Below are 23,094 nucleotides of genomic sequence, written 5' to 3'. Positions count from 1 at the left end.
ACAAGTGACAGAATCCTATTTGGTTGGTATTGGATATAAACTATGCCTCTGCTCAAGTTTTAAGTTGGAAACCAGCCCAGGAAAAGTTGCTGATGGTGTGGAAATGTTCACTTTCAACATGAGAATGATATTTCTTTTTACTTTGAAAGGGTATTTTTCAATTAATTTTTTTCCATCATATTACATGTACATAGCAAGAAATAAAAGGGACCAGAAACTATTCCACATTCCCCCCCCCACCCCTTTCCACAAATTCTAAATTTTAGGGTAGCATGCCGATTTGAAATTATGCCAGGCTTTGAAATCTGGAAATAGTTTACAAAATGTAATGTGGCTTTATCTCTCTACTTTCCAAGGTGGTTACCCTGTAATAGAGGCAGAAGGGACTGGGAGTGACTGGGATTGTGCTATTGAGCCCCTGGTTTTATCCTGTGCTGGATGCTCTGCAGTGTTAAGGCAGGACCATGGATGGAAGGCTGTGTTGTAGTGCAATGGTCAAACCCAAACCCCCATTTGAGCATGTTTGAGTCCTGCTGACCCTCGATGTCTGCAGTCAGGGGACACAGTCTGGGGTTTTGCCCTCCTTTTCTCAGGTGCTTTGCTTTGTTCAGCTTAGGAGGAAATTGGCAGTGGAGAACTCTCTTCCAGAGGGTTTCCCAAGCCTTGCAGATGGACTTGGTGATGCCTTGAGAAGGAGGATAGGTGAGTGTCTTGGGCTGGCTCCGATTTTGGCTGTTGATTGAGTGAAAACATTGGCAGAGTTTGCCACCTCTGAGGTCTTTGCATCTCTCAAATGCAGTGAGAGTTTCTCCTGCTCCCTGGTGTGGGTGCCACTGGTCCTGCCAGCTAACTGCAAACATCTACTGAGCACTGGCCTCACCAAGATGTCCCCTCAGAAGGTCTTGAAAATAAGGAGATGAAAAAGGAGCAAAAGAGGAAAAAAAAAAAGTCACTCTAAAATACAGACTAGTTTTGATTTATTGCCTGTTGTATAAAATGTAACCTTTGTTTCCTATTTATAATGAGACTGTGATAACTGGACAATCAACCTAAACTTTAATGATTTAAACATACTTGTAAACTGTCAAGTCAAAAGTTTGCGAGTGACTATAAACATATGTTGGTGAGCCCTATATGCTAATAAATTCATTATTATGTTGCCCCAGTGGGAAACATGGAGATGGCAGGCTTTTTTTTATGATAGGTCTTTTATTGTTTGTCACATCTGCAACACATTAAGGGTTTTGAAGGCAGATGATGTTTACAATAAGGGGGAGGACTGAAAACCTCCCAACTCAGAGAAGAGTGCATCCTGTTTGTCAATAGAGTACCCATGGTGCTGGCACCCTGGCCATGCAGCTCTAAAAATAGAGCTCTGTACATACACACACATATATTTATGCCACACCAATGGCAAATCATGTCTGCAAATGAATTATAGTATTTCCCCCCAAATTATGAACCAGTGAAAATGTCTTCCAGGCTCTGTGATGCAAACATGTGCTCACAGCCTTCTGGGATCAGTCATCCTGCACTAGGCACTCAAAGGAAAAAGAGCTTGGGGTGGTTGGTGCTTTGCTGGTGCTCCAGCCAGCCACCCACTAATTAGCTCACCTCGGGTGTGCTCACTCCAGATGCCACTTGGAACCAAAGAGATCATTGCCAGGGAGCTTGAAAATAAAACATGGACGCTGGACAGGCTCCTGTGCCAGGTGTGGGCTTTATTAAATGCTGGGGGAGAGGAGGTGCAGGCATTTCAGAGGCTTTGCAAAGGTGGTTTGGTCCAGCTCACCTGTGCCCCATGGCATCTCACAAGCTTTGCTGGGAGGAAAAGATCTGTTTTAGTAGGTGAAACACCCAGGGAACATTCTGAACAATCCAGCAACTGGGGGAAGGGGTTGGGAGCTTGAGGGGAAGATTTACTCTTCCAAAATATCTGTGTTAGGCAGCAACAAAAGTTGTCTTGGGAACAGATGGATTTGGCAGAATTAAGCAGAAATAGTTTGTCCTGGGAAGGGAAGTTGGCCTCATCCCATGAGATATGTGTGCAATAAAGATATATAAAGATGGCTCTGGAAGTCTGTGTATGTAAAACAGCTCCCCTGCCTGGCTGCTGCTACTGCAATAACCTGCAGTTAGTTTTCCTCTCGGCTGTCCCTTGGCTATTTCTAAGGGGAAGAGGGAGTTTGTAGGTTAAGCCCCCAAGGAAGCCCCAAGTTTTCCTGCACCTTGCCCATTTGCAGCCAGACCCTTTGTGGGTTTCCAGCAATTCATACCATACCTAGGCGCTATTTGAAAAATCAGCACAGTCTCCCCCATGACTTACCAGATCTGTAACTCTTTAGTCTAGCTCGCTTTGCCACTGATTTATTCTCTTGGCAGGATTTTTTCTGAGTGCTCTCATCAAATTACAGGCTTGAATATTGCCTCTGAGCTGTCCAAGTGTGGTCTCTTCCCAGGTGGAAAGGCTGTTTGCTGGTAGCCCCTTTCTCCATGTTACAAAGGTGGTTTTGCTTCCAAATGGGAATATAGGCACGTCACAGGGCAGGGGAGGTCTCTGTGTTTGTGTGGTGTCCATGCCCTGTGTGGGCACAGAGTGGGAACCCTGTGTTTTCTGTCCTTCACCATGTTTTTGGAAGCTGCTCTGAAACCCTGTGAGTTGCAACTTTCATCCTATTCTGCTTTTAAACAACTCCAAATGCCCCAGTAAAGCATTCCATGTTAGAGGTCTCAGTGCTGAGATGTTCCTACAGCTCAGCCTTTGGTGACCTTCCTCCCCTCACTCCATCTTCTCCCAGATTTATTTCAGGAGGGTGCCATCAATCCAAGCTCCCTCCCTGAGGCTGCTCATTTTGGGGGTCAAACATGTACCGGGGGGTTCCCCTGTCAAGGTGGTGGCTGTGAGTGGCAGAGGGGGAGGCCAGACAAGGTCGCTTTGGGTGCTGCCCTCCTGGTTTCTGCTGCTCATTTCTGTGGGAAAAGTTCCTTAGAAATGAGCTTTTGTGCTGGAAGAGGGGATGCTCCCAACATGGGAACAGCAATCAGTCTGCCGAGGGTCACTCCATGTGTGTACTGGGAGACAGACCAACACTAGTTAAAATATTTACAAGATCATGTATTCCCATCCTTTACCACAATGATCACTGCTCTGCCAATGCCTCAAGGGTGCCCCTGTCCCAGTACCTGTATCTGCTGACACTGCTCTGCTCCATTTACTGCTGGGTCTTGGGCTGTTCATCCCTCTGCTGAGACAGGCATTTTCAAATACCTGAATGACTTTTAAAATACTCCTTCCACAGGTGGGACATATCCCCATCTGTGTGGGTTCTGCTGACAGTGCAGGGCCATGTGGCTGTTGTCCCATCCTCATGAACAGCCTGCAGGCTTGGATGGTCCTACTGTCAAATATCATGTATGCGGTATCAATATTTACTGTTCATGGCTCTGCTCAGCTTTCAGCAGGGCTGGCCTGTCCTTTGCTCAGGCACCAGGTGAGCTGGGTTGGATTGACACAGCATCCTTCCCATGAGTTCTTCTATCTGCTAAAAGCTTTAGCACTTAGCATTTTAGTAGCAGAAACTTTTTTTTTATTATTTTTCTTTTCTCCAAAGAGAGTGCTGTTGATAGCAGAAACATGCTGTTTTACAAGACATTCATCCTGTCCCAGGGTGAAAAAATGACAAGGCCAAATGTCAGCTAGATTATCCTGATGGAAGAGCTGGAATTGTACCAACTAAAAAAATGCAGTAGCCTGATTATTGCTTTTCTATTTCAAATGTTTGTGTTTATTGAATTTTTCTTTTAATGAAGATTTGGTTGAAAGTCAAGAATTCCTCATCATTGTCTAAATAAAAGCTGAAAGATGGAGAGGGAGTCACATGTAGCAGTTGACTGATGCTCTGATTGAGTGGCAAGTTCATTAATTTACTTTTGACGTCAGCAAAAAAAGATTTTTTTTATTGACAGACTGGGAAAATTATTGGTGGTGTTTGGAGATGGGCTTGTTCATAGCATCCTTCAGCTAGCTGTGACTCTTGCAGGCCTCAGACTGTACACAGTGTGTATATTTTGAAGGGTTCTTGTGACCTCTGTGCCCTGAGTTCCTCCAAAGAAACACTAAGTTCACAACTGAAGAAGCAGAAGGTCATCTATCAGAATTTGTACTTTGAGAAAAGCTATATATGTGCAAAAACCATTGGTGGAATCAGCAAGTAAGTCCACTGAACATATTAATCTCATGGTTCTATTTTTTTTATTTCAATTGCACTTCAATTTTTAACTGTTGTTTAACTTTTTCAGTGTTGTGCTTACAAATCCAAGCCCATCTGAGCAATTTGTATCTGGTATTTTCAGGACTTCCTCTGCCTCAGTCCATTCTCACCCAAAGCAAAGAATGATGTACCATTTTTAAAAAGCTGAATCAGAGGAGGGGACATTCATAAATCACATGAAGCATTACATTCCCAGTGTGAGCAGACACTGGTCTAAATCCTTCTTTTGGAAGATGAGGCTGATCTGTGGGCTCAGTGTGAGGAGACTGGGTGGGGCTGAAGGGCTGGAAACACACTAAAGGTCAGATGAGATGATGCTTCTGCTGTAACACGTAAAAATATGCCAAGGTCTTTGGGAATCCGTGATTGCTCATCACTCCCAAATGTTTATAATGCCAATCTGCTGGCAAAAGCATCTAGTTAGGCTGCAGGTTTGAATAACAGTTTGTACTATGCCAGGGTGTCTAAGGAGATACTTTTCAACAGTGTCATTTGGGAGCTAATGTTTCTTTAAATTGTTACTGCATGCAGCATCTTACAAGACTGAACGCCTCAAAACAATTTCAAGTATGCAAAAATGTGCCCAGTTGCAACAGTGATGGCCATATTTTTCTTTAAAGGATGATGAATCTGTTTTTTGTGGCTGAAAACATATGAATTCTGATGAAGTTGGGAAACACAATTCCTGACTTGGATACATTCTTGCTTTTCTTTTTTTTGCTGTTTTTCCTTGTGGAGAGGCAAAATAGTTTAACTGGTTTTCTTTTTAAAGGACAACAATAAAGGCATATTTCAGACAGAAGCAGATCAGGTGCTACTTGCTAAAGGCCTGATAAGATAACCTTACACTGATGGTGAGGGTACCGTATCTGCACATTTTGTTGTACAAAGGGAGGTTTGTCTGCAAGCTCGGTAACAATATAACATGTTGATTGACTTTGCACATAGGAGAGGGTGCCCCTTTCATGAGTGGCTTGGCTTTTACTAATGCCTTACTGCAGGTAAGCTGATAAAAGCGATTATGGGGATGTAATAAATGACACAGCCCTGCTCAGCATTGTGGGAGAGGGCTCTGGCCCTGGAGTGTGTTCCGGCTGCCCTGGTTGATGTATGTGCTCAGCACTTGTGTCAATGTGCCAGCACTCAGCTGTAAAACATCACAGGATGTCCTGTGGGCACAGGGCTGGGTCATCCCTCTCCTGCCCTATGCCTGCTGCAGCTCCTGTTCCCTGAAAATGTGCTCAAGGCCAACTTGGTCTGAGCAACCTGCTCTAGTGGAAGGTCCCTGTCTGTGGCAAGTGTGGTGGAACTAGATGATCTTTAAGGTCCTTTTCAATGACAAAAGAAGACAAGTTCACAGAACTAAGGTCCATCAAGGACTAAAAAACATGTCTGCCCAAAAAGTGTCTTGGGGTGTCTTGGTTTGAAAGACAGGTGTCTGCCAAGGAAGGCAGGAATCTCCCTTGAAATGAAAAAAAAATTGCAACCCCCTTCCCTCTGAGTTATTATAATTTTGAAATTAAGGGGCTTTCAGGCAAAGGTATGAGGAATAGGAATAACAGTTCTTTACTATTATATATCTATATGTGTATAACCAGTCAAACAAACAGCAATAACTATGGCAGTAACAGCAATCACAAACCCAGTCCCAGCCTCTCTCGGCTGTCAGACCCTTTCCCCTCGGGTGCAGTTCCGCTCGCAGCCGGCAGGGGCGCTGGTGGCTCCCGGTGAGCAGGGCAGGTGCGATGGTTCCCCCGCGGCTGCAGGGGGCGCTCCGGAGCGAGCTCGGGGAGCACGCGGCACTGGTGCCCTGGGATCCCGGGAAGGGATGGAACAAAGGCTTCACAAACCCCTGGGCAGCCGATCCCAGTGTCCGGCCGGACCCTCGGGAACAGCAGGCTGGAATAGCAGGGACGAGCACGAATCCCTGGGTGGCAGAGGAGAGGTATGGAACTCCGGAGCTGCGGTGGGAACCCCCGGAGGTCTGGGCAGGCAGGGTGTGCAGGGCTACAGAGTAGCGAAGGCTCAAAGCAACGGCGGGGGCAGGACGGTCGCAGCCTGGCTCCCAGCGGGGCAGGGAAAGGCGGGCTTGGGAATCCCGGGGTTTCTCCTGTAGAAGGAAGGCAGTCGAAAAAGCAGAAGTCTGCAGTGCTGACAAATTCCTTCCAGCCTCTCTCCCCATCCAAAACGCCGAGAACTCACAGCCCACAAGCCCAGGTGAAAGAGAGTAGTACAGCTGGACTCCTCCCTCTGTGGCCAAGTCTTTTGTTTTTCTTAAGCACCTGGTAATTTGTCCCCCTGGCAACATGTATGGGGAAAATTCTTTAAGAGAAAAAGAAAACAGAAGGAGAACTCCTGAAATCCCAACATGGGGAAATACAACTATGTAAATAGCTGAAGACACAATAAATGTTAGGCCAGGTGGCCCTGTCTCTTTGAAAGTGCATAGGAGAAGGCCCTGGTCTCTCAGCTGTGGCTGCTGCACTGCTGTCCATCCTCTTGCACTGAAAGAGATGTCCAGGAGAACAGATGATGTTTCAGGTGGATCATGGAAACCACTTACTGGAAACATTTTGGGTACAACTTTCAGAGCACTTTTGAGCCCTAAGGGGAAGAAGATGGGGAATGCTGAAATTCTCCAGGCTGCCTTAAAAAGCCTGACCTCTTGGTTCCCCTCTTCAAATTTGAACAAATGTGTTTGTTTTTGTGCAGGTGGTTATTGTGGCAATGACCTGGCAGTGCGAGTTGCAGCATTACATTGTGGCAGCAACCAACAGCTCTGGGGAGCTGGTGTTTACTTACCTGTGGTTGAGTGAGAGTCTGCATGGCAGCATCTCCCTACCCAGGATCCAACAGGTCCCTACTTGCTGCAGACAGCAGCACCGCATTTTGAAAATTAGTTTTTTCATCTTTCCATAAATAAAAATGTGTGTATCTATGAAATAATCCAGCCTGATTAAATGAAGCTCTGAGCTAAATATCTGGAAGATGTCTGTATCTGGTTGTAACCTGGGTGGAGGAAGATGCATTACTTGAGATGAGGTTTTCAAAATTAAATCAATGGACAGCCCATGCTGGACCTGTGCATAGACCTGACCATGGAGCCTGTTGCTGGTTGCTGTTGGTCTCCAGCAGAAAGAAACACAAACCTGCCCAGAAAGCAGCCTCTTTTTTAGTCCTTGCCAGAAAGGTATTGGAAAGGGGAAGGATAATGCTCTTCCAGAGAAACCTCCTAGGATCCTGGTGTTTTAATCCTCATTTCTTTCTCTCTTCTCACCCCTTGCTTTGCAAATGAAAATAATATGAATTTAGGTCTGGTCTGCAAATCACTCATCAGTCGGTGCATTACCAGGATAGGATCAATTACTGAGTCAACACTGCTCCGTGTGCTCCAGAAACAGAGGATCCATCATCTGTCAGGCAGGAGCTCTCCTCGGCTGTTGTGCATTAGCCCTGAGCTGTGCACACACATCTGCTGGGGCTGACACCAGGAATAACATGAATGGAACCAGGTGTGTTTGCCTGAGCACAGGCTCCCCTGATTCCCAGGTGTATCTCCAGCAGATCCCCAGCCCTGCGCACTGGGATGGATGAGCTGTGAACTAGAGGGATGTCCTCCTTCCCACACAGTGTCTGCCACATACTGGGCTCTGCCTTCTCCCTCCATTCCTGGCCTGGGGCTTTCACAGCTTGAAGGAGAGCCCAGATGGTTTTCTTCCACGGGAACAAATTTCAGGCAACCAAATGCTTCTGGAGTGTGCTGGCTTTGCCAGCTTTTCTTGGTCTGTGGGGCATCTTCCTTGGGGCAAAAGTGCCCTGGCTTCAAAGTTTAACCTCCCCTCATGTTGCTTTTAGGGCAAGCCAGAAATTTTCTGATGGGAGACTTTGTGTTGCAAACTGCCTCTACTGGAACTGGGAGGCAGTGAAGCATGCTGGAGTTTTGGATGGGATTTTCTTGCTTTGGAATAAACTGAGACATCTTTCTTTGCTCTTGCAGCAGGGAAGTGAAGCAGCAGCAGCCTGTAGCACAAGGTAATGCTGTCTGCTTTCACTCCACAGTAGCTTCTTGTCTAAAAGTCTGCTTGAAATGATGTTTTTAGTTATACCACAGAAAAATAATTTAAAAAAAGAAGTCCAAATGAATTGATTGGACTTTGTTGGAGTGGTATGTCAACTTGCCTTTTAAAAATTTTTTTTTTATTTAAACAACAGAAAATTTGGACATGGTTTGCTTTTGTTCTGCTTTGGAGCAGTAGCACATTCCCCTTCTTCTATGAGAATGGAAATCTGGCATATTCACCAGCTTCTGTTGTTTTAAAAAGTGTCTTCAATGGTATTTGGAGTTCTCAATGACATCTTGCTGTCTGTTCCTGCTTTTCATGTGCTCTTTGCTTCCCATGGGACCTGGGATGATGCTCTGCCCTTCCCCCCCACAGGAGGCTAGGCCGGTGCCTAGTACAGAGTTTGAATGCAAACCCAGCAGCACCTTCCCTTTCCCACACCTTCCTTCCTTGGAGGGCCCTGTCTGTGTATCCCATCTCCAAGCAGGTGGGAGCTGGTGCCTGAAGCACTGCCTTGGGGCTGACTCTTTGCTGGGTGCTAAGGGACCCTGTGCACCACTGAGTGCCCACGATGCTGCTGCATCCATTGGTGGTTCTGTGCTGTGATGTGTGGGGATGGATGTTTTGCAGTGGCAGGTACTGCTGGCTGCTGAGCATCAGGTTTGGCAGCTGGACATATTGTCAGGGCATCTGTCACTGCCTCAGTCCAGTGCAGGAGTCCCAGCAGGATTTCTAAAATGTGAATTACAACTGCAATGTGAGACACATCCTTTAGCTTTACTGTTTTTATTTCTCCCTCCTTCCTGTTTGAATTCAGTATCTCGAGTCTCTGTAAAGCTTGAAGCTATTTTGCTTGTTTCTCATGGATACTGGAGACACTTCCTGCATGGGGAAGCAGACATCTGCTCCAGCCTGTTTTTGGAGTTTTTTGTGTCAGACAGCCTGCAGTTGGCAGGTGGGAGCCAGTGGTTATTATCAGAATCTGAGTAATATCCTCTGTCTCCTTAATAACTCTCTGCCGGCTGCTCTGCAGCTTTGGTATGTTTGCTCGTCCTCTTCTGGTTCTCTGTAGATCATTCCAGTAAAAAGTAAATAAAAAAAAGGTTTTGTGCTCCCCAAAGTCATTGCAGAACACAATCTGCAGTATCTCTTCTCTTGTTCACATAAATCACTGCTAAAGCGTGTGCAGAGAATGTGAAAGAATGCATTTACACCCAAAATGCTCTCCCCTCCCCTTCCCTGTACAAGCAAACTTCCCCACTTGTGCACCAGTGCCTGTTCTCAGGGAGCATCTGATGCACTGTTGCCTTCTGTGTCCCTTCCTGAGACTCGTAGCTTTATTTAGGCATGGGCTTTGGTGACAGTCAGAAAGCTTTGCCCTGGACAGTTGAAGTCTGGCAGCTCTTGTGGGGATGGAGGTCCTGAATCTGCCCCCTCCAGGCATCTGTTTGCTGGTTTGGATTCCCTCCTTCCCACCCGTCATTGGCTTTATTTACCCCAGAATCATCAGGGATGCAGCCACTGCAGTTATCAGACTTTTTATCATACTTTTTCCTGGGCCTCAGACCCGTCCCCCAGGTCTGCTGACCTTTGTGTTTCCAGTGAATAAATACCAGCTGGTGGGTCAGGTTTTGATCTTGGAGGTTCAGCTGATATCTCTAAATGTTTTTTATGGCAGCCCTGAGCAACTGAAGGCAGCAGAGGTGGTACAGCACTGTGGGCAGAGTGGGTCTGGTGCAGCCTGGAGTTCCCAGCTATAAATAATTCCACTGAACTTGGCCCTTGGGTGCCTGTGGACTTCGGCACCAGCTTAAGTATCATGTTGATACTTAAGTGTCTGCTGGGCCAGACACCTAATATTATTAGCAGACACTAAATAGGTCTCTCTTATTTAGCAGCCTTAATTTATAAAATCAGGCAGAAGTGCTCTTGGAAGAGGAGTGCTGGAAAAGGGAGCACAGCAAGCTGTGAGTTTCTAATTTGCCGGATCAGGCCCCTGGAGATCCATGTGATCTGGTGCAGTAGAGGCAGTGCTATTGCAGTGACTCATAAACAGATGTGCCCAATTTACATTGCAGCTTAATACCTTTGTTTAAAAAAATTGGCCTTTTTTGAAAGATAAACGTGTTAAATCAGATGTTTCCAGTAAAACAAATACTTGTGTGATTTACAAACAACTCCCTACCACCAGAACTCATAACAAATGTGGAAAAAAGAAAAATGGTTCTGTGTACCAAAAAAATCCCAAAATAAGGAGATAGCAAGGCAGTATTGCTACACACGGAAGGAAAATTACTGCTGTGCTTGGGTTGGAAAGCAAGAGGCTAGAGCCTGATTTTGGTTGCTAATAACTAAGATTAACCCCGACCAGTTGCATACATTAAGGAGCAGAAACCTGTCTGTAAAAATACTTAACCAGCTCCTGTTATGTAGGATATGGAGTAACTGGGACCACTATATGGGATTGCCTGGAAGCTCCTAAATCTCCTCCATCCCATTGAGACCTACACTGGGGGACTGGATGGCTGCAGGATGGCGCTAACCCTAAAGCAGAGCTAACAGATACAGCCCCGAGAGCAAGCCCTGCTCTAAGGGACCCCTCACTGGGCATCTCCCCCACAGCAGGATGGGCTGCACAGGGGGATGCTGTCTCTGCCTCTGCTTGACCTGCAGCTCAGGTGTGCCTGTTCGCCTTCTCCTCCCTGTTTTTGGGAGGGCAAAGGCAGGCATGCACTGAGAAACTCATGTTGTTTCTGGTCTCTTTGAATTCACTTCCTGCCCAGCTCCTGCTTGCCCTGCAAGCCCACCACTCGTGTTACAATTTGACACCCCATGTGGTCTTAATGGGTTTCCCAGGCCACAGCTCCAGCACAGCCACCACTTTTTGTTAGCTGCAGGGTCTGGCAATCCCCCTTTGCCTTCCAGCTCTCTCAGGCACAGGTACCATATTTTTTTAATGCACTTGTCACCCATTTCATCCAAGCATTTGTTGCAAAAGAAACAGTGACAGCAGATGTTTGTGGTTTGGCAGGCTGCTCATCTGAATCCATTGTGAGTGCCCTGGGCAAATGGCTCGTCCAGCTTCTGAGAGGACATGAAATCATCCAGGCAGACGGAAAGACAGGGAGGCATCCAGCAAACATGAATGGAGCAAAACAGGGGAGTCAGGAGGCAGAGAGGATTTTGTTTATTTACTGGAGCATTGCAGGAGAGTGACAAAGGCTGTGTCAGATGTGTGGATTTATTCCAGTGGAGGATACCAGCTCTGCAAATGCTGCAGTGGGGGTGGTTTCTGGAGCATCTTGGAGCACCTGTGCATGTTGGCATGCCTGCCCATTGGTCTGCTTCCCATGGGTCTGCTGGGGATGCCTCTTGCAGCTGGAGAAGCTGGGAGGATAGGGCTGGAGGATGTCTCACCCAGGAACAGGTGACACAGCAGCCAATGGCCCACAAGAAAGCAACAAGGATGATGTGAGGAGCTCCTATTACTTCTTGGCACATGGATGTCTCATCAGGGGTGTCCAGTTCGTTATCAGGAAAAATGACTGCTAATGTCAGAAACTGTTGAGGAGTCCTTAGAAATCGGGACTGAGCGGATGCCCTGAAGGATGGCTGTGGGGTGGGACTGCCCCTTGCCCTTCCAGCTCCCTGGTGTGTCAGCTTTCCATGCCTTGCTATAAAGAGTGATTCAGACCCAAACCTCAAATGGCTGCCTTCTCAGGGGAACTTGCTGGGACGTGTCCAGAGGAATTATAAATATCCTGGGGGGAGGATTCTGCTGCTTCAGGGTGGCTTGGGGCACTCAGAGGTGCTTTTCTCAGCTCTCCTGTCAGTGTTTCAGAAACCTTGGCACAACCTCGGCTCAGTTTTAACCATTAATGAATGGAGGCTTGTGCTTGGCTCTCAGGGGCCAGGAGGCTTTAGTGCTTAATTAATTTCTGCAAAGTGGAGGGTGTAATTAATGCCTGTGGTGTGCTTTGAGACCCTTGGGTCTCTTGGGCAGCATGAAATCTGGTTTGGTCTATGAAAATCATCACTGGCCAATACCACATGCCAAGCATGGCCAAGTCATCCTGTCACAATATCTGGGGGGTCTTTTGGTCTCTGCTGGTGTTGTTTCATGGAGGGCCATGGGCAGATGTAGCCCAAAATATCTTGTGTCCCCTCCATGCTACGACAGTCCCCAGTCAGTGCAAATTGTCCTGGGGAGGACATGGAGCCAAATGAAGAAAAAACTCCCCTCACTCCTTAAAAAGGGGGCATCTCTGTCTCCTTTCCTGCTATGCCCACACAGACTTTTGTGATTTGTTCCTGATTTCCCTTTGTTTTTCAGCAATTTCTTCAAAGAAAGAGGGAAATTTGTCACTAGTTGCTTAGTGCTGGTTTTAGAGCAAACCATCTTGCAAAGTCTAGGCAAACTGGGTTAAAAATTGATATATTTTGGCAGATTAGGAGAGCTAGGCAAATTTCCTTCCTGATATCTATAAAGCTTTTTTTTTTTTCTTACTGTCAGCATTGTTTTTGTGGGTGTTAAACATGAACATAAAGGAGAATGCAACAGATTGCAGGTATGTCGAGTTCCAGCACAATCAACTGCCATTATTTAAAGAAGATGCTTTTAACCAAGTCTTTAAAATTCCCTCCTCATTTATCAATTTTCAGGTGTATAACTGCACAGAATTGCTCCCTGTCCCACCCCCTCATGACACCATCACTCATGCTCTGGGTGATCCACAGACATTTTACATCACCAAACATTAACAGAAATAAATTAACACTTTAAAAGCATAAATGTTGTATTTCATAGGAGTCAGTCAGGATATTTGGAAGGGAAAGAAATGTAAACAGAATGAAATTCTTAAGCAAGATTATTGATATGACAAGACTAAAGACCTTGGAATTCTGTGAAAAGTGCCTCTTTTCATCCCTCTAATAAGTCCATTACTTGCACTCGGGAATATTTTAAGGTCCTTTTCATGCTGAATCTGGAGTTGAGCATGCTTTGCATTTCAAGCTTTGTCTATGAATCAGTAGAAGCCAAAGTTATTTCTGCTTTAAAATAACAGGAGCAGGGAACAGCTAATCTCTTTTCATTCTGAGTCCTTACATTATTTTACTGGACAGAGTTTGTATTGGCTACAAAACAGGGCATTCACAAAATCTATGAGAAGGAATTTAGTCTAAGAATGAAGCCTAGATTGCAGTATGCATAAAGACTCCTTTTCCTAAGGCCATTAAGAAATTCCAAATCTGAGCTATTTCGAACAGTGACATTAAATTAGCCTTGCTAATTCCAGTAATTCAAGCCGATAGCTGAGTTTACAGATCTACTAGATGAGGCCTTCCCATAATTACAATCTCAATGTGCTTTTCAGCTAAGGTGAGTTGGCACAAAAAAAAGATAAATAAATAAAAGGGGGGAAAATGCTCTTTCTGTTCTGGCTTTTGAGATGAATATCTCTAAAGAACAGTTAAGCAGCTGTATTGCACCAATAAGATGTCTCCTGTCCTAGACTGGTAAGTTCATTTTGCCTCTAATGTGCAAGTGAAATGCAGAGGAGAGACTGGATTTTTCCCTCCTTTGTTTTTTCTGTTGTCTCTTTACAAAGGACTATTGATGCTGCTGGTGCTTGTAGTTCAGTTTTTAGTTGTTTCTTTAGAGGTGGTAATTCTTCCTGGGAAAAGAGAGAGTGTGACTGGTTACCCTCTTTTGTGGACAGAAAAAAACCCCAACCTTTGGTGGATAAATCCAGGTTAGAGCAGGTGGAACAATGATACAAAGGTGCAACCCTTATTATTCCTCTGGACAAAGATGTTGATTTGCAGATCCCAAAACAACTAAACAATCCCAGAGTGATGGAAAGGTTTTGAGAATATGTTTTCAAAGCCATAAAGCACAAAACCATGAAACAAATAAAAATTGAGTGTATTATTTAAAAGGGTGTTAATTTTATTATAACCAAGCTGAGGTAATATAAGGGCAAACGTAAGCATTCAGATCAGCACTTAACTCAGGCTGCAATGTTCATAAAATGTCCTTTTGATCAAGCTCTGAGTGTTTTGATCCTTATTCTATGAGCACCATTCAAAGTGACCTAACTGTAGCTCCAAACAGGCATCTGCAGCTGCAGAAGTCCTTGAGCAATAACAGGTCAGGAACTTGAATGTGTGCTCTGCCAGGAATGCTAATATTGCAATCCTTTTTTTGTTATTGTTGTTCCAAGTAAGAAGGAAAGGACAAAAACTCTCATGAAATAAAAATTCCCACCGGTCCTGCCACCATTGACTGTGGATACTTGAGTCAAAATAGTAAAAAAAAAAAGATTTTAATCTATCAGAATAATAATGGCATGGCTGCTAAATAATTTTATATCATCCCCACATGAGTGACCTTTCTCTTCTTGGCAACACTGTCACCACTGGCACATTGGTGATTTTTAGAAGACCACCCTAATTTAAGAGGATGTTTTTCTGCTGGGCACCCACAGGATTGGGTGCAAGTCCAGCAGCTCATAAACCCATGGCAGCACATTGCACAATCACATGGACTCTGTTTGGAGTAGGGATGGACCAAAACTGCCTGGCAGTCATCCCCTCCTCTTGCTGTTGCGGGCAGGTTTCCTACCACTGATGCACGTTGTCCACAGGCTCAGGTATATGCAGGAGATTGTGCCCCAAAATAGTGCTTAGGGCAAAATCAGGTAAAAACAGCTCTGCTGTTTTTAGGGGCTGGAGGGAGCTGCTTTTGCTCCCCAAAGTTGCAGTGATGGTTGAGGAGGAGTGAGGTGGGGTGAGGGGCACAAACACTTTTTTTCTGGGGCAGTGAAGAAATGGGGGAGGCTGAAATGCAATTCTTGCTTTCCAGGAAACTCTTATCTCTAATCTCTGTAATCCATTTTAGAGAGGATTTTGTGATTTTGAAGGGATTTACAAAGTGGATTACACAGCCTTTTTATTTTGATTTTCCATTGTGATTGTGACATTCCTGAGAGAGAGCCATGATTGCTTCAGATAGGATGAAGAAGGAGGCATTTATGGACTTGGACCTTGGAGCTCTATTGAGTTGTCACCTCCATGTTTCACTGCTTGCTGGGTCAATGGAGGTGTCCCCAGAACAATCTGGATGCTCCCACATGAGCATTGTGTCCTCCTCCCTGGGATCTTCTTGTGGCTGTACAAGCTGACTCGGGGAGATGCCAGGCAGAAGCCCAGGGCCAATCCCCTCCATCCCTTGCTCACTCCTTCTGGAGCAAGAGCAGTCGAGGTGGTCTCCTTGAGCTCCACCATGGTCCCAAGCATGACAGGGAGATCCTTGGCCCCCAGGAAAGAGTAAGTGTGGTGACACAGGTCCAGCACAGCCCAAGCACTGCAGCCACAGTGTCCTGGTGCTCAGCAGGGATGATACTGGGATTCCCATTAGAACTGCCACCACCATTCAGATCCAGCTTTTAGCACCATCATTCCACCGGTGCTTTGGGGTCAGGGTTTGCTCTCGGCCTGGGAGGGAGGCAGGGAGCAGAAATCAGTCAGGGTTTGTGTCAGATGCTACAGGCACCCAAAAAGCAGCTGGGTTTAATTTGGGTCTTTCTCTGCAGCCATGCAATGCAAAGCCAGGTCCTGGTTTCAGACTAGAGAGGCTGTTCCTGGGGGTGCTTCCAGTGCAGGGAACATGTCCTGAAGCAGTTAAAATGTTCCAGCCTATGAACCCAAACCTTCTTCTATGTAAAGCAGAAAGGTTGGGTATGGTGGTGTTTCCCAGGGCCTTCTGCATTACCCCATTTATTTATACACTGAAGTCACTTTAATGTTGTTTTAATGCAGGTCCAGGATTATTTATTTATTTATTTTATTTATTTATGCAGGTTAACACAATGAAAAAAGCCAGGCGATGCTGTCGCCACTTGGCTCCCTTCCCTTGGCAGCTCTCTCACCTCAGCTCCTGCTCTATGCAAACATTCCCCTGGCATGGACAGGGGGACCTTGCTGTCCATCCATGCCGGTGATCCTGGGCAGTGTCTGAGCACAAAACCTCAGGAAGTTTCTCCAGGAGCAGAGGCAGGCTGAGCAGAGGAGCATGGAGTACAACCATGCCTGAGCCTACCTGCCAGCTCTACTGTGGGCTGGGCAGCTATGTCCATGCAAACCCAAATTCTTTGATTTTTACCTGAAATCTTACTTGAGATCTTTCCCTTGGCATCATGAGTTGTAGCCTGGTGGAGTCTCTGGCAGTTTGATCCTTGGGCTGGAGTGCTGCTCAGGCACTTTTTTTACATGTGTGCTCAAGGGGCAAAACAGCAGCTGCCTTGGATTCTCTTTTCCTTAAAAGCATAAGGCATTGATGGATGTCCAGGGATTTTTCACTGAGTGTAGACATTGCACAAAGTCCTTGTCTCTTCTGATTGAAGAGGCACATTCCAGGATTCCAGGTTGCCTACTTGAAGCAGGAGTGGCACAAACCCCTGGTCTCCGTGGGCACTTTCAGGTCTGGTTTCCACACACAGTGAGTCACAAAGGAAGGTGTCAGATGTTCCTGGGTGCCATAATACCACCGTGAGTTTTCCAATCAAGCATTGAGAAATATCCTTCTGCCTTGAGGGCTGCTTTTAGTGCCTAACATCTGGAAGGCAGCAACCATTGCATCCCCCCTAGGACTGCATTTTGTCAGGTCTTGCTGTCTCTGAATGTCCTGAGCTTAGAGAGTTGAAGGCCAGCATGTAGCAAGAAAGCGCTTTCTCTCCTGGTCATATCCAAGAGCTTTTGGGGAAGAAAAGGTGAAGAAGAAAATTTCAGTTAGATGGGAGTATGTTGTTTTCAGTCATTAGAGGGAATATGAAGCATTTAATTTTGCTCTGCTGTCATTGGGAACCTTACTTCCCAAAATCAAGACCATACAGAGATGTCTCAGGTGACAGCAGAGTGATCAGAAGGGATCTCTTTGTGATTTATATCTTGAAGGTCTCCAAATGGGAAGAAGATGACTCCACATCTGGGTGGGCTGAGGTACTGGGGGATCTGCAGGACCATTGCTTGACCCAGTCCTATATTGCTGCCACTTAAATAATTTCACTTCTATTCACACTCTTCTGTTTCCAGCTATTCCTCTTTTTGTTTCTTGACTCCTGCCTTTGTAAATGTTTTTGGCTGTACATGTTTAGCTCCCTATTTTTCAGTGCTTTTCTCCTAAGTTCCTTTAGGTAGCAGCTCTTCTGTGCTGTACGGCTGGATATCAGACAAGGGTAATGCTTCTTCATCAGCAAAGTACAAAGACTCTGGCACTTCCAATTAATAATGCTAATGAGATTTGTTAATTTTTAATAGATTACGTGAGTGTGTTCTGCTAAACACATTTTTGTGGTTCCACTCCGTGAGTGCAGTTCAGAAACTCTTTCACGCTCTGCCAAGGGGAAAATGAGTAATGCAATTGCAGGCACCAGATTCTCTTCAGGGTAGATCTAGAACAAACCAAGGAGCAAAGAAGAATGTAACAAGTACGTTTTCAAACATAGGCCCAGGCCATAAATGATGGCCCTTCCTTGCCACCAGCCTCTGACAAAGGTGGGGGGAAGGAGCAATTGCTGGAATTGGGGTCATGATGCAGTCCCTCTGCCTGTACACTGTGTTGGGTTTTGAGGGCATTTTATCCCTTTACTCCATCAAAATCTTGAGGACATGTGTGGAGAGACCTTTGTAGTAGTACTGGAGGCTGGGGGTCCAGGGTGTGCATAGTGGCTGCCTCGCAGAGTTTGTTGCCTCGTGTACCCGGAACAGCACCTGGTGACACCCCTGGCATGGGACTGAGATAGACCTTCCTCACATCTTGATCCCTCCAAATCAATTTACTGCTGCCTTCCAAAGAGCATCGATCCTAGGGGAACTTCCTCCCCAGCTGGTCCCAGGTTTGTGGTGGTATCTGTGGTCTCTAGGTCACTGGTGAACACATGCTGCAGGCCACAGGCCATCGGTAGCACACCAGCAGCCGAGAGGTGGCAAACAGGCAAGCGGGGGAAAAGTCTTGGTTTGCAAATCAGCAATCCCAAACCTGATTCCTTTGGGTTTCTGCCCAGGAAGTTGGTTTTACCACTTGCTGCTGAGCCACACCATGCTCTCTTGGCCATGTTGCCGATGCCAGCAGGGTGGTGTTGAGCTGGACTTTTCCTTCTTTTTTTTTCCAAATCCATATTGCCAAGAGCCGCACCTCCTAAATTGATGTGGAGGAGGTGGAAAAGCAGAGGCACAAGACCATGCACATGCTGCACATCCATCTCAGTGATCTGTGCCAACACAAGCCCCACGGCCAGCCCTGGCTCAGTGCTTTAATTATGCACTGGCGCAGCCACACCTACGGCTGGGCTGTTGCAACTCGTTGTGTAAGAAGACAACTGGCAAACCTGTTGGTGCTCCAGGATTTTAATGGTAATAAGCCAGAGGGCAAAACCTCCCTGATGAGATGAAACCATGCTTGGCTAGGTGTTTGGAAAAGTTTAAGGTGTTTTGGAGAAGCAGAATGTTGGGAATCTTGGCTGTATCCATGCAGTTGGCTGTTTGTGCCATGTAACCCAATGGATGGTTTCAAGTGTTGTCTTTCGGGAGGCAGAGGTGTGTTTGTAATTTGGGCTGTTTGCATGAGAAAACCAAATACTGCAGGCTGAGGTGAGCAGAGCTTTTGGTGTTCCAGCAGGAAAAGTTTGGGATGAAATTGGATTGTTCTTCAAGATTTCAGGTGCAAACACCTGTGAGAGTGAAATAGTTGGTACTGTAGAGAAGGAGAGATTTGGGAGCTAAGGTCAGGCAGACTGGTCTGTGGAATAACAGGCTCTTACACTTCACCTGGCAATGAGTCAACACTTTGGGCTTGACTCAAACATCTCCCCCTTTAAGAAATCCTGTCCTATTTTGGAGACAGCCAGTCTACTGCATCTATTGGCAACTTCCTCCCCACACTGAAGATGCCCGCTGCTTAAAAAAATTAAAGCAACACACTCTGGAGTTTGTCATTTTCAGTGGCAATGGTAACATGTGCTTTCCTAGGAAAAAACAGTCCTGAAGGAAAGATGTAGGCACATGTTGGCAGATGCAGAAGCTTGCCAACCTGCCCTACCTGTCTCTGACATTTCTACTTGATGTGTTTTGCACTCACTGGAAACACACGGTCATGATCTGTTCCCTTCACACCACAGGGTTTCCATCATCTGCAAACCAAGGCCATCACCACAGCAGCCCTGTTGGCTGAACACGCTGTGTTAGGCTTGATGATTTTGCCTTTGACAGGATTCCCTTGCACCCATCACCGCTGCACGAGGCACTGGCAGAGCTATCAAGTGACAGGGGGAGGTAGTTTTCATGCCTGGCCATCCATTATGTCTCTGTTACTATATTGGGTCCATCACTGGAACCATCTGCTGAGGCAGGCAGGCAGCCCAGGTGCCTGGCTGGGAGATGACATTCCCTGGCTCTGGGCTCTGGGCAGCAGCTGAGCCAGCCTGCGGCAGCAGGGCTCTTGGAGGTCATTTGCCAGAGTGACATTTGCTAGCAGTTCTTTGCTTAAGGCCATGTTGTCCTTTTTGGGGTGAAAAGGGGTGTTTTTCTAGGCAGTGGTGGATTTGGCAGAGGAAAGCCTGTGTGCCAGAACTCATCCTCCCAGCTTCTGCTGTGCTAGTTGCCATGGGACTTTTTATCCCAACTCAAACCCAACTTTCTCCCAGTTCAGCTGTATTTTGTAGCTGTCTCCAAAGCTGGTGGGGTTCAGCAAGAAGAGCTTTCTAATGATTCCTGTCCAATAAGATTGTGCAGAGTCAGTATGCCCAATTCCAGTCCTAATCCATGGGAAAATGCCACTGCTTTATTTTGTGGATGCAGAAGGCACGTGTTGTAGAGCTGGCGTTGAGTTTTGTCATCCACACTGCGAGGTCATTGAAGCTGTTGCTGTCCTGGGAGCAGAGCGCAGCAGCTTTGTGTTAGAGGGGCTTTGGTTACAAAAGATGCTTCCAGAGGGACCAGCTTGTGTGCGTCTGGAGACCTTTCACCAGCTGTGTGAGGATTCCAGGAAACTGTACGGCACGCTTGGCTTGCATGAGGGGGGGAGAAAAAAGCAGTGCTAATGATTGACTATTATTTTAAAGGGATTATCTACTCTGCAGCCCAGAGGACAAGAGGGGCCAAAATGAGTGAAGACTGAATTTGTAATTAGTGCAGATTGTTGGTAATACCCCCTGGACTCTGACTGATTATAAACAGAAACAGATTTTCCTAGTTTCCTGCCCTCCCCCAAAAGTCTTTGCATGCCAAAGGGCCACTTTGTACTGAGAAACTGATGCCAATGAATTGGGTGATCAGAGCTGGGGTGGTGGAGATGTTTAATGCAGAAAGTGGCTGGGTAGAGGGGAGGCAGAGGAGTAGCTTCTCTCACGTTATTTTGCAGTGTAAAGGCAAAGTTTTAGGCAGAAGTGTCCGAAATGGAGTATGTTGAAGGTTAGTTTCTGTTACCCCACCAGCTATCCTGCAGCTCCATCCCTGATGCTGAGGCTCTTTTGCTCTTGGTGGCTGTGGGAGCAGGAGGTGCAGCGATGTGGAGGTGACCTGGACTAACCAGGGATCCTAACAAAAGCTGGAAATCATAATGGAGCCCTCTCAAGAACTACCTGGTTAGAAACATTTGTTCATTTGGATTCCTGGATTTGAAATATGTTTATTATCAATAATATAAGCAGTAAGACCAGAGGCAATGGGCAAAAACTGATGGACAGGAAGCTCCACCTGAATATGAGGAAGAACTTCTTTACTGTGCAGTGACTGAGCACTGGAGCAGGTTGCCCAGAAAGGGTGTGGAGTCTCCCTCACTGGAGATATTCAAGAAATGTCTGGACTCAATCCTGTGCCATGTGTTCTGGGATAACCCTGCTTGAGCAGGGAGTTTGGACCAGATGACTCAGAATGATCCCTTCCAACCTTACCAATTCTGTGATTCTGTGATGTATATTTTTAAAGTTTTTATTGCCTGGATCGGCTGCCTGAGGTCTGTTAGAGGCTCATACTTTTTATTTTCCTTTCTTCTGATGTAGCAAAGGTCATTAGAAGTTAAGTGAAAAGGATTTGCGAGGGTTACAGATCCATTATTAATACAAAATAAAAGATGTTTGGCTAAATCCATCAAGCCTAAAAATACAGTTGGGCACAAATAAGGAGTAGGAAACAATGGAAGGAACAGTGAAAACAAACGGCACACCCAAGCACTAAACTTCTGAAGCAGTTAAACAAGGCGAGGAAAATAGCACTCTAATCTCTGATGACAAGAGGGTTTCTGTTGCCTTCTCTTTAATTTGGCCAGAAGGGAATAGTGAGAGAATCACCATCCCCATTTGGGTGATATGCCGTGATTTAAAAAATTACCCTTACTCAAGCTGAGGTTAAAACCCAGAATCTGAGAATTTCCCACACAAAGAATATGTTTGAAATGCTCATTTTGGTACACCCTGGCTGAATATTTCCAACGGGATTCAGCTGCTGCATTGAGACCCTGCAGGAACTTGCATCTCATAAATTACATCCCAGAATGAGACTGTAAATGGGGCCGTCAAAACCCTTTGTGCTGTTAAGGACCTTGCTGAAACACTCTTGTTTCAAATTTCTTTTCTAAAGGGAAGGCAAGAGTATTTACTCAGTTCCTGGGGACTTTTTTAGTTTTGTTAGGATGTCCAGTAAGAGAATATTCTGCCCCAAAAGCTCTCATGATCACTGGTCTGGGAGCGTGTGGGTGCCTGATAGTACTGTGACCCTTTTAGGTCTGTGAGCATCTTTTAGGTTTCAGGAACCATTGGAATGTGTGGAAATACCTTCCAAAACATACCAGGGCAGGTTGTGATCCAACATTGTGCCAGATGAGGAGTCTTGTGTAAAATAACCGACTGCAAAATAATCTGCTGTGATTTTACTAACTGCAAATCCCTTCACTTATTTTCCAGAAATGAGCTTGGGAAAATAAGGTGGTGCAGCCAGGCTGCTCCCAAACTGCCCTGAAGCCTGAGCATGCCTCATGCCAGAGGGACTTGTTCTTTCTGTGCTTGGAAAGCCTCCCAGCACATCCCTTTCAAGGTGGCACCTTTCTTCCCCTGCTCTTCCCATGGGTGTGCAGCACCAGAGGACAGCAGCATATCTGTACTCTTTAGGAGAAAAGCAGGAAAGTTGTGGAAAAGAGGAATTGCAATATTTGTGGTAATCTACTCAAGAATTCAGTTTACCAGGCGGGTTCTGCTTGCACCTGGCCCTCTGTGTGCATGGATAACTGCTCCCTTTGAGCCATTTCTGACCCCATTTGATGGCCTGGGCTGACTCACTTGTCACGCTAACATCATTCTGCTTTTGTTTTGCAATGTTTGGGTATTTTTTTATTAAGAAATACTGCCTGTTTGCCTTGGCAGTGGTGTTCATTGGAATTATGTGGCATTTTTTATATAGAGTGTTTATTCGGTCTCTTGCATTCTTTTTCAGGGGTGGGGTGGGATGATCCAAACCTTTTCAACATGCTAGTGATCCAAGCGGCTTGTAAAAGGCTTGAACCAGGGTCTCTTCTGATGGAAACCACCAGTCTTCTCCAACTCCAAAGGGCAGGCTCTGAGTATGAGACAAACAGGCTTAACTGATTCCCATTTGGGTGTGAAACCTGGATCCCAGAAGGATCCAGCAGCAGCACAAGCAGGGGAGCAAGGGCCCCACTGCCTTGAGACAAACATGGGTGCACCCACTCAGTCCAGCTGATGGACAGGTTC

At 46.0% G+C, this 23,094-nt stretch overlaps 1 protein-coding gene across 5 annotated transcripts in view; it reads left to right on the top strand.

Annotated features, from left to right (window-relative positions):
- The window catches only part of GPC4 (glypican 4), a 233,684-nt gene that overhangs the window by 123,661 nt on the left and 86,929 nt on the right, over positions 1–23,094 (top strand). The gene's annotated exons all lie outside the window — the stretch shown is intronic.

This window comes from Corvus kubaryi, unplaced genomic scaffold (assembly GCF_017639235.1).
Source record: "Corvus kubaryi isolate FWS band 111438036 unplaced genomic scaffold, C.kubaryi_AGA036_p1.0 37322, whole genome shotgun sequence".
In the NCBI taxonomy this organism is placed as follows: domain Eukaryota; kingdom Metazoa; phylum Chordata; class Aves; order Passeriformes; family Corvidae; genus Corvus; species Corvus kubaryi.
This window is presented reverse-complemented; position numbering and strand designations above follow the sequence as displayed.